At 40.2% G+C, this 9,323-nt stretch overlaps 1 long non-coding RNA gene across 1 annotated transcript; it reads left to right on the top strand.

Annotated features, from left to right (window-relative positions):
• Positions 1–2,166: 2,166 nt before the first annotated feature.
• Positions 2,167–5,091, top strand: LOC134760788 (uncharacterized). The gene is made up of 3 exons (XR_010138765.1): positions 2,167–2,283; positions 3,414–3,699; positions 4,237–5,091. It is a non-coding gene; the product is annotated as an uncharacterized LOC134760788 (long non-coding RNA).
• The last annotated feature ends 4,232 nt before the right edge of the window (positions 5,092–9,323 follow it).

Raw genomic sequence — 9,323 nt, 5'->3', positions numbered from 1 at the left:
AGTGTGGGGTGGCAGGAAAAACCCACACCAAGGGATCTCAGCATTGCATTGCAAAGCACATGCCATGTTAGCCTTGAATCTGTTATGTAAATTGAATTAAGTCACGTTATGATTATTATTATTTTGAGACAGGGTCTCGCTCTGTCACCCAGCTGGAGTACAGTGGCACAATCTCAGCTCACTGCAACCTCCATCTCTTGAATTCAAGCAATTCTCCTGCCTCAGCCTCCTGAGTAGCTGGGATTACAGGCATGCACAACCACACCTGGCTAATTTTTGTATTTTTAGTAGAGACGGGGTTTCACCATGTGTTGGCCAGGCTGGTCTTGAACTCCTGACCTCAGGTAATCCACATGCCTCAGCGTCCCCAAGTGCTGGGATTACAGGCGTGAGGCACTGCGCCCAGCCCACATAAACTTCCTGATGTTCCATTTTCTATAAAGCAGAAGAGACACTTGTGTTTTTTAACTCCCAGTGTGGGTAATGCTAGATAAGTGTGAAAGTTCTTTGACAACCAGCCAGAAAGTCCTATAGATATCTAAGGATTCATTACTTTGTATTGTGGTTGCTATGATGATGATGTGGCAGGATTCTTGTACTTAAAATATGAGACATGCCACAGCTGCTCTGGGGTGAGGCTACTCTAATGGGCTAAATTCAAATGTCTCATGCAGCGGAGTTGCGTTTCAATGAGTCATCTGATATGCTGATGTGCCAGGGAATCAGATACTTCACAGTCAGAAGGCAGCAGGAATCATGTGTGTTGTGGATGTGATGTGACTGACGTGGTGACAGATACATTCAAAGCATCAGAAGGCTCTCTAAACAAAGCTCCTTCTAGGAAAACTGATCACTGTGGCAGGCTCCCTCCAATGACCGCAGGCTGGGAATTGACCATAACAGATCATGATGTAGGTTCTAGAACAAGACTGAGGGGTGGAACAGGAGTCAGGTGGTCTTCAGAGTGATTTTATTGACATTAGCCCAACCAAAGGCTCCACCATGCTTTGGGCAATCAGCACATCTCAGGGCTTGGGGTTCTAGATGTTGGAATACATTGCATAACTGGTCCAGTAGCAGGACATGAAGGCCAAGGCAGAAATTTCATCCATACTTTATGTAAACCCAGTAGACTGGTGGTCTCAAACTCCAGAGAGACTAAAATCCAACTGTTGGGTACTACACTTACTATCTGGGTGATGGGATTATTCATATCCCAAACCTCAGCATCATGCAGTATACTCATGTAATAAACCTACACATGTACCCCTGAATCTAAATAAAAGTGGAAATTATTTAAAAAACAATTGTTCAAATTCAGGTTTCTGGTCTTCATTCCCAGAGTTCACTATTCCACTGGTTTGGGGTGGGGGCCAATAATCTACATTCAACAAGCCCTTTAAGTGATTTTGATGCGGATAATGTACAATTTCCATTTTCAGGAAATAAAATGTAGTAGATACAGGAAGAACTCTGGATGAGAGTGACCATAATAAAAACCAAAAAGCTAACATGTATTGAGTATTTACTATGAACTGGGCACTCTTCAAAGTGCTGTACAGAAATTAACTAATTCTCATGCCATCCCATGAGCTAACCACTAATATTTCCTCCATTTTACAAATAGAAGACACTGGCATCTGTGATTTCATGTCCTGGTTTCCTGGTAAAATGTAAAAGTTTGAATGTGTCAGAATAATTTTGTAAGGAAGGGATAGATTGCTCAAATTCCACCTAGAGGAACAGCATGTACTCCCATCACTCTAGTGTTATAATATAGCCTGATTCTAATATGAAAAATTCACAGCAGCCTGGTAGCTTAGGGTAGGGATGGAGCTTAGGAGAAATTGTCCACTGTAGCATCTATCTCACGGGGTACCAACATTGAGACTGGAAGACACGAACTCCACTTATTCCTTGCCCTCTGAATGCTGAAATTGCCCTTACCCCAACCTTGTTTTTGGCTGGGACCTGTTGAAATGCTGCAAGTCTCCAGCTTGCTAATCAGGTTTACAGAAAAAAAGAGATTTTAAGCCTCTACTAATTAAAGATATAATGCTAACCATCTATGACCAGTTAACCATCTATGACCAGTTAGCTCATTTAATTAGAGCCCATTGAGAATAAGAGTGAACTCATTGAACTTAACATTTACTTTCTATTACAGAAGAATTTATTTGAATCTCTCTTTTCCTTGGCTAAGAAGAATGAAGAGGCAGGAGACTTGGGGGACCCCTTAACTGGGTATAATTACTGGGACAAATCAGCCAGCACGAAGAGGAGGTAATATTTAGATGGTTGGTTAGAAATATTCTTTGCTGATTTATTATTCATGTACTATGATTTAAAGAACGTTTAAGTTGTCTGAAAATTGTTTAAAATTTTGGAGATCTAGAATTCCAGATTTATGTTTCTAAGTGCCTGACTGCTAAGATGTTCCATTTGGTTGTTCAGCTAGTATCCCTTCCCCAAAACATATCCCAAATCAATCCCATCATACTCCCCACCAAGTCTCTCTTCTCTGGATGACACTACTTCTGTTCCTGATCACACCGTTCTCCCAGTTCTGGTTCAGAAACACAGCCATCTTTAAATCCACCCTCCCTAGAGAGTTGGTTGTAAGATAAATTCACATGTTTTCTCAGGTTAGCTTTTGCTCTTCCAGCAAGAAGAGCATCACTATCACCCACAGTTCAATCCTTTTCATCTCGTGGGGTCTGAACCACATTCTGGAGCTTTCCTGACCAGCATCTTCTCCGTTTGTCCTGCAGCTTCTTCTTCCTACAATGACTCTGCCATATTGAAATATCATTCTTTAGTTCAAACTCTCTGTGATTTTTATTGCCTCCTAAATAAAGTTGAAATTTACTAAACTCAAAATCTGGTGTACAAGTCCTTCTATAATCTTTTCCCATACTATTTGTCTAGCCTTGTTTTCTATTAAGTCTTTAAAAACAATTTTACTACTCACAGGGCTGATTTACCTATTAGATACAGGAAGTACAGCACCTAGGTCCCACAATGCTTTTAGAGGTCCAGGATGTTTTAATTTCTTTTTCAATCAAAAGAAAAAAGAACATAATCCAAATTGTATTATATGCATAATTATATTAACACAGTTGTAAAACATAATTTTAATATTTTTTGGACAAAGATACCTATGAAAGCAAAAGTGTCCAAGTCCCATGAAAGTCATGTGACTTTCCCCGAAATAGAAAATATAGATTTAATAAATGAACTTTGGTGAAAGATTTAAAGACAAATAATAAAGTATGCACTCATTAAATGTAAAATAAATAAATAAAATCATCAACCCTGTCTCAAAAAATGTTTAACTTTCATTTGTTCATTAATAGCTCAATTACTCACTCATTCAATCAACAAATATTAATTGCACTCTTACTATTTTTCAGGCACTAAACAATCAGTCCTGGTCTCTGTTATCAGAGACTTTTGATGCTACCATTGGAGTCAGACAAGCAGACAAACATCAACAAAATGATTATAAATTATGACACGCTATGATGGGAAAGAAGGAGGCAGAGAGAGAGGACATTGGCAGGAAGGAGCTCTACTGTAGATGTGGTGGTCAGAGAAGGGCCTTTGTGAGAAGCTGACACATAATCTCACAGTTGAAGTTGTGAGAAGGAGCTGGCCCTCCAGAGAGAAGTAGGAAGAGCGCTCCAGCAGAATCTCTGGGTGAGACTTGGACATCTGTGTTGTTGCTCTACTTTCTGGGTACATCTGATGAAGGAGGAGCCCCTGCTGTTGGTCTCATCCAAGAATACAGTTTAAGCTCTTCATTTCCATGGTTTTGTTCATGCTGCTCCCTTGCCCTAGAATTCCTTCTCTTCTGCCTCCCCTTCTCTATCTTTCAAGCCATACTCATCTTCTAAGACCCAGTTCAAATGCCACCACCAAGCCACTGTCTCTGTGCCACCTCCTCTGGCCAGATGCCTGCTCGCCTTTGAAGCCCCCACTCTAATGCTTAGCATTTGTCATCCCCTACCCTCTTCTTCCATATGTTTTATCTCCACTACTTGGTGGCAATTTCTTAAAGGTAAAGACTGTGTTTTATATCTTAGCATTCCTTGAAGCACCTCCACAGTGACCTTCACACATTAGAAATGTAGTAAAAATTTTCTGGATACATGAAAAATGAATGAGTCCATGATTCCAAGGTAGACTATGTATTCACATCATATTCTTGCAATCTTTCCCTTATTTCCTTTGCAGACAAGTGCAGCTACGACTGCTGCTGGGACCGCGATACTGTGATGAGACTTTGCATATTTAAAAGGATGTTGAGAGAGGAGGAGGAATGATAAATGAACTCAGGAAGATGTGATGTCTTCTGTGATGACACTAATAGATGGAATACAGAATTCAGCTCCAATATTTAGGGTTGGAAACCAAACATAAACAAGCAAGCAAGGAAAATGAAAAGGAATGTGTGTGTGTGTGTGTGTGTGTGTGTGTGTGTGTGTGTGTGTGTGTAGGTGTGGTGAGAGTATATGAAATACACGAAAAGATAAAAAGTTAGATGCTGCTAAAGGGACAGACATGTAGGAATTTTACATTAGGGTTGTTCTGATTTTCATTTTCTTGCCTTTTTAAAATTTAATGATTAACAAGTCTCCAGAGATTTTTATAGCCTGGGAGACCACTGGTAAGACAATATAGGTGGTCCCCCAGCAGGATCTAAATCAGAGCCTTCATAGTGGACTGTCGGGCTAGGTGCAGCTGTAGACAATGCATCTTCAGGAGTGGAGTGAAGCAATTTAATGGACTAATAATGCAACAGGAGGTAGAAGAAAAGTGTTCTCTCACTAAAGCATGGTGGGTGTTTTCAAAATGTTTAAAAAACATTTTTAGGCCAGGCACAGTGGCTCACACCTGTAATTCCAGAGCTTGGGGTGGCTGAAGACCCAAAAGGAGGATCCCTTGATGCCAGGAGTTGTAGACCAGCCTGGTCTAACATAGCAATACCCTGTCTCTACAAAAAAAAAAAAAAAGATTAATTAGCCAGGCAGGTGACAAGTGCCTGTAGTCCCAGTTACTCAGGATGCTAAGGCAGGAGGATTGCTTGAACCCAAGAATTTGAGGTTGCAGTAAGCTATGATCGTGCCATTGCACTCCAGCCTGGGTGACAGAGTAAGACCTCAATTCTTTTTTTTTTTTTTTTTTTTTTGAGGCAGAGTCTTGCTCTGTTGCCCAGGCTGGAGTGCAGTGGTGCGATCTTGGTTCACTGCAAGCTCCGCCTCCCGGGTTCGTGCTATTCTCCTGCCTCAGCCTCCCAAGTAGCTGGGACTACAGGCACCCACCACCACGCCTGGCTAGTTTTTGGTGTTTTTAGTAGAGATGGGGTTTCACCATGTTAGCCAGGATGCTCTCGATCTCCTGACCTCGTGATCCACCTGCCTCGGCCTCCCAAAATGCTCGGATTACAGGCGTGAGCCACCACGCCCGGCCAGACCTCAATTCTTTAAAAACCAATTGTGTTATGCTTTTGGTTGCTGGGTTCTTAGAAGGAGGTTCTCAAGGTGGCAAGTCAGAGACATTCTGTTCTGTCTCTCAGAAATGCAAAATAATGGAGCAAAATTCCAAAGATAAAGTGAAAAATATGGCAATCAGGATAGCAAGAGCTGAGTGAATGGTGTGAGTTTGAGGAGGTGTTTTCGATTAACTTGTTTTAACATTGAGCTGTAAAAAGAAGTTAAGATAGGGAAGGATGGGGTGAAATATTGCCTGGTCTCCAACTGAAACACATGGGCCTGAGATATGGTGAAGTATTACTAATGGGATGAAAAAGTGGAGTAGGCCTGGTGTGGAGGAGCACAGCATCCTGAGCCTCGGAAGTGACTCAGGTTAAAGCGCTTCTAGGGCTACACTCTCAGAGCCTTGGAAGAGCTACCTGGCTTGAGCTCTACTCATAGCTACTTTTCTATCCCCTGGTTGTCAGCTCTTCAGCCCTTTATTCATTCAAAAAATATTTATTGATGGCCTACTAAATGACAGGCCCTGGGTGAACAGCTGTGAAAAAAAAAAAACGGGCAAATGTCTCTGCCCTCCTGGGATTCATATACTAAAGGGTCAAGAATATAAGAATTTATTATAAGAATAGTTCATGGAGGAAAAATGAAGCACAAGTATAATGGGTCTATTGACCTGTGTAATGACCCCGGATCAAGACCCTGATCACCCCATTTACCTGGTGCCTGTTATTGTAATGTCTTCCGCCATCTGTTATTACTACTTACCACCTCTCCTCTGAGATGTATGGTCCAAGCCACATACCCTCTTAAAAAAAAAAAGCTGTATTGAAGTATAATTTATGTACCATAAAGTTCACCTATTGTGAGTGTATAATTCAATGATTTTTAATAAACGTATAGAGTTGTATGGTCTCATCATTACAATCCAGATTTAGAACATTTCTGTCAGCCTGAAATATTTCTTTGTGTCCATTTGCAATCAATTCTGCTTCTACTTTCAACCCCAGGCAACCACTGATCTGTTTTCCATATCTATAGATTGGCCTTTTCTGGACATTTTATATCAATGGAATCAAGCAGTATAAGTTGCACATTCCTAATCCCCAAATCCAAAATGCTCAAATTTGAAAATTTTCAAGCATGACATGACACCACAAATGAGGGAAAAAAAGATGCCTGACCTCCTTACATATGCACACCACAAGTGGAAAATTTCACACATGACCTCATTCACATGATGAGTTGCAGTCAGTCAAAATGCAGGCATGCAACACACAGTTTATTCAGCCTCCTCAAGAGAAAATAGACCCACCCAGCCCCCATCAGCTGCAATACATCTTTTCTTCCCAATGTCCAGATTCCCCCATGCAAGCACACTCACAAAGGGTAATAAAAATGACACACGTGCAGGCCAGATGTGCCAATAGCATGTTCCCCATGATGCCCCACGGGGAGCCAAGATGGCATGTATTACTCCTTGTGTTTTTTTGCTTATTCTCTGCTCTGTGGTATAAAGATACTGTTGAAAATGTCAAAAAGGTCTGCATATGGGTAATAGTAATAAGAAAAAGAGGACATATTTATGTTTGTCTGTAGAACAGATACTAAACAGCAGTCTAAGTGTGAAATGTCTTATGGAAGAGTATGGTGTTGGAATGATCACCATGTATGAAAATAAGGATAAACTGTGGAATTTTTATGCTTAATGAGCAGAATTTGATTAAAAATAGGAAAACGCTGCATAAAGCTTAAAATGAAGATCTCGATTGTGTATTGAAGGAGTGGATCCATCAGCGTTGCAGTGAACACATGCCACTTAATAGTATGCTGATGGTGAAGCAAGCAAAGATCTATCAGAGTGAACTGAAAATGGAATGGAACTGTGAATATTCAACAAGCTGGTTGCAGAAATTTAAGAAAAGACATGGCACTAAATTTTTAAATATTTGTGGTGACAAAGTGTCTGCTGATCATGAAGCAATGGAAAAATTTATTGACAAATTTGCCAAAGTCATCACTGATTAAAATCTGACACCAGAACAAGTCTATAATGCTGATGAAACATCACCCTTTTGGTGTTATTGCCCCAGAAAGACACTGACTATGACTTATGAGATGCCCCCTACAAGAATAATTGAGGATGCCAAGAACAGAATAGCTACCGGGATGTGCTAATGCAGCAGGCACATATTGGTATATACTTGCTGTGATAGTCAAAAGCTTACATCCTCGCTGTTTTCAAGAAGTGAGTTTCTTACCAGTCCATTATTATGCTAACAAAGAGGCATGTATCACCAGGAACATCTTTTCTGATTGGTTTCAAAATATTTTGTACCAGTAGCTTGTGCTCACTCTAGGGAAGTTGGACTGGATGATAACTGGAAGCTTTTGTTATTCCTTGACAACTGTTCTGCTCATCCTCCAGCTGCAATTCTATCAAAATAGTGTTTATGCCATGGACTTTCCCCCAAATGTGACATAATTCATTGATCATGTATTCTTAAATCAATGAAAAGTAAATATACAAACTTTTTTTTTGGAACAGCATGCTGGCAGCAGTGAACAGAGGTGTGAGTGTGGAAGCTTTCCAAAAGAAGTTCAGGATGAACTATGCTGTGTGTGCTGTTGCCAATGCTTGGAACCCAGTGACTAAATACACAGTTGTATATTTCTGGCACAACCTCTGGCCTGCAATGATGTTCAGTAAGGATGATGAACCAGGTGGTAACTTTGAAGGATTCCATATGTCAATTGAGAAAAAAAAGATATTTGACCTCCTTACATATGCAAAAAATATATCTTCAGAGGCTGTCAGTAAGTTGGAAGAAGTAGATATTGAAGACATTTTAACATTGATAATAAGCCTCTGGTTGTTCATACACCGATTGATGGTGAAATAGCTGAAATGGTTCTGAATTGAGGTGATGGCGATAATAATGACAATGAAGATGACATTGTTAACACTGCACAAAAAGTGTCTGTAGAGGACATGGTGAAAATGTATGATGGGTTTATTGAAGGACTAGAGCAGTGTGGATTCACAACGGAACAAGAAATCATGTCAGTTTATAAAAAGAGAGATTTTTAAGACAAAAAACAACACTGTTAATGTGGCAGGTGACTTGAGGAAACATTTTAAAAATCTATCCAGCAGAACGCCTCCTCATTGCTAGGGGACCCATTTTCTGGTCCTTCAACTGCTTCTGATGTTTTTTCTCACCTAAAAAAAAAACCATACAGAATACAGTAACCTTTTAGTCAGAACACAGCACTGCAGGTGGAGACTGAAAGCCTGTTGTTCGTTGCTGCTGTTGTCTGACAGCTGATACAGGGATTCTGGTGATGCTACTGTGCTGCTTAATTACCCTGAACACATGTTTTTTTAAGGTATTAAAGATAAATAATATTTTTTACTGTTAAGTACTTATGTGTGAATAAGTATAGGAACATGATTGCTTATTGGTAGCATTTACATTTAGAGTCAGGAAATGTGGTGATGCCAAACAACCACAGATTGTCCATATGGGTGGCTGAGACAGTGACACCTGGGCTTTCTGATGATTCAGTGTACCTTTAAGCTATGTGTATAAGGTGTACATGCAACATAAATGAATTTCATGTTTAAACTTGGGTCCCACCCCCAAGATATCTCATTTTGTATATGCACATGTTTGAAAATCTGAAAAAAAATCTGAAATCTGAAACTTTTCTGGTTGCAGGCATTTTGGTTTAAGGATACTCAACCTGTATGTATGTTTTTGTATGTGGCTTATTTCACCTAGAATAATGTTTTGTTTTGTTTTGACAGGGAGTCTCGCTCAGTCGCCC

Source organism: Pongo abelii, chromosome 1, assembly GCF_028885655.2.
Source record: "Pongo abelii isolate AG06213 chromosome 1, NHGRI_mPonAbe1-v2.0_pri, whole genome shotgun sequence".
NCBI lineage: Eukaryota > Metazoa > Chordata > Mammalia > Primates > Hominidae > Pongo > Pongo abelii.
Note: the sequence above shows the minus strand (reverse complement) of the source record. Positions and strands in the feature narration are given on the sequence as shown.